The sequence below is a fragment of the Panthera uncia genome, chromosome E3 (genome assembly GCF_023721935.1).
Source record: "Panthera uncia isolate 11264 chromosome E3, Puncia_PCG_1.0, whole genome shotgun sequence".
In the NCBI taxonomy this organism is placed as follows: Eukaryota; Metazoa; Chordata; class Mammalia; order Carnivora; family Felidae; genus Panthera; species Panthera uncia.
In genome coordinates, this window is record NC_064815.1 from 23,876,813 (window position 1) to 23,879,646 (window position 2,834).

Genomic DNA, 2,834 nt, shown 5'->3' on the forward strand with positions numbered 1-2,834 from the left:
AAGGTGGCCGGTCCAGGTGTCTCCCCGCGCCCGCTGAGCGCCGTTCGCCCCGCCCCCCTCCCCCGGGGGGGCCCGCGGGAGGGGCGCCCGCGGCCTCGGCGCCCCCGGGCTGCCCGGCGACGCCCCTCCGCCTTCCCAGCGCCCCGTCAGGGGCGGATTAGGAAGCCGGGGCGCGGGGTTCCCGGGGCGCAGGGTCAAGGTCACTCAGCGGGCGCGGGGAGACACCCTGGAGCAGGGCCCGGCGCCCTGCGCGGCGGAGGCGGCGGCGGCAGCTGGAGAACCGAAGTCGTCGGCTGACTGGTCACTCCCACCTTGCCCAGGTTGGCTTCCGGTGGCCGGTCCAGGTACCTCTTTCAGCCTTTGTCCCCGGGGATGCGAAGGAAGGCAGTGGCCTGCCCAAGGTCGCAGCAGATCCAGCTGGAGGCTCCAAGGCCCATCTTGCCTGGGCAGCCCTCCTTCTGATCCCCGACTCAGGCGTTTGCCACCCCCTTCCCCTACCATACCAGCCGTCCTACGGAATCAGGGAGCACACCTCTCATCCTGTCCAAAGCTGCGCATCTTCATTCAGTAGAGGGAGTGGTGCCCCGAGCCCTGTGCTGGGCCCTTGCTATGCTGGGCACTCCTGGGAGGGACACGAGCCAGGCAGGCCCCAACCCCAGGGAACCCCTGGCCTAGATGGAGAGAGCCAGATGGAGATTGAGAACCTTCGAGGTCCCAGCAAAGCCCACGGAGTCTTCCCCCAACCTCCTTGGGGCCCTGCTGGGCGCACAGCGGGCACTTGGTAAAGGATAAACTTGGCTGGGCAGGTCTAGCCTACGAGCCCATCAGACAGAGCTTCTCCTGGGCAGGCCAGGTCCACAGTGCCCACCCCAAGGCCAAGCCCAGAGGGGCCCCTGGTGCCCAGAATGCCTTGCCCACGCTGTTGGTCAGAGGAGTGGGAGTGAGGAATGAGGCCACAGAAGCCCCCTTCGTCACACACTGCCTTTGCCCTCTTGGGGGTACCTCCCTATCCCCCTCATCACCAGAAGGCCTGGGGGACATCCTGACACCCTGTTGTTGTACTGGCCTCGTTTTACAATGAGGGGAGGTGACCCGCTTAGGGACGTACAGCATGTGAATGGCGCGGCTGGGACTGTCTCCATAGCCCCGGTTGAGCCCACTGGCCTACGGTCCATCCATCCAACTGCAATGGTGGTAAGGCGTGGCCTCAGTGGGTCCAGCTGGGGCAAGCTGGTCAGGAGGGGCTGGCTGGTTTCTGGGAGAATGCTTTCCAGACCCCCAAGTCCTGGGGCAGAGTGCCAGAAGCCTGTGTGCCCCAGGGCCTGGAGGAGCTGAGAGGCCTGGTGGGGAGGGAGTACCGGTGTGTGCTCACTACTGCCCTCTGCAGGCAGAATCCAGAGCAGCAATAATGCGAGTGGGGTGTTGCTGACCGATGCCCTCTTCCAACCTCTGGGCTGTTCTTCCCCGTCCAGAACAGCCAGTCTGCCCCCAACCTTGCCCAGGCAGACTGGGGGCAGCGCGCCACAGCAGAAGGCCTTGGCCCGGCACGTCTAGCCCCTGCCCCGCTACGTGTGACTAGGGTATGACCCCTGGCTTCACATTCATTAACTGTATGTCCTAGGCCAAGGCGATTGCCCTCTCTGGGCCTCAGCTTCCTGATCTGTAATATGGAGCCAAGGTACTCCTTTCTCTGTGTGATGATTGGGAGGGCTGAATGACATGTGCCACAGGGGAGATGCTTAGTGCAGTGCCTGCTGGGTAGTAGGTACTCGGCAGGGAGTAGTTCTCAATTTTTTAATTTGTTGGCTTCTTCTAGGGGCAAAGCCCCACTCAGAGTCTTGCTGGACCGGGTCTTCCTGCAGAGGTGAGGATTCTAAGGACAAGGTCAGGGGCATTCCATTTTTGTCAAGTTCGGTTCCTTCCCCGGAGAAGGGCAGCAGGAGTTCCCTCGGCCGGGAGGGGAGTTTGGTTGAGAAGTCCTTGCTGGTGGCTGCTCCCCGCCTATAGGAGCCTCCACTGGCCTCACCCTCCCTCAGGCCTGGCTGCATCCCTGTCCTACACAGACGTGGAAACTGAGGCTGCTCTCACTGCCTTCCCCTTCATAACCTGGAAGTCACAGGACTCCTTCCATCACAAAGCCTCTTCCGTGCCCTCGTTCATCCCACCTTCCTGACAACCCTTCCGGCAGGTGGACCTGACAATCCCCATTTCACAGATGGGAACGTAAGATGCCAGGGCATCTGCGGAAGTGTGTACCTGTGCGTCCTGTCAGTTCAGGGACTCCCCGGCAGGAGCTGATCTCTCTCTCCTGGCCCAGTGCCTGTATCCCAGGGTCTCGGACCAGTAGACTGGCCAGAACTGCCCCCAGGGACTCAGTTCCCTGCTTCCCTGGGGTGTGGGCCCAGTCCTGGCTCCCTGACCTCCTGTGCGCATCATTTCCTTTCCCACGATCTTGGCCATGTCTCTTGGGTCCTTGCTCCTTGGAGGTAAGACTCCAGGGAGTCATAGAAGAGATAGAAGGACAGCCTCCTTACCTTGGGGCAAGCCTATGGGGAGGAGCCTAGGATATGCTACCCTAGACATGACCACAGGGACCAAAGGTGAGGACAGTGAAATCAGCACCTTCATCTCACCGAGGGGGGAAGGGCTGACACAGCAGCCCAGCGGTGCAGGTCGGGGATGGACCTCAGGGCTCCCGATCCCCAACCCACCGCTCCGTTTTGCCATCTCTGTGGGTTTCCTTGGATTTTCAGGAAATGATTTTAGCTGATAATTAGTATTCATCCTTTAAAAATAAGACTCAAACGGTTTCTGGAACCAGCTACGCCTCTTTC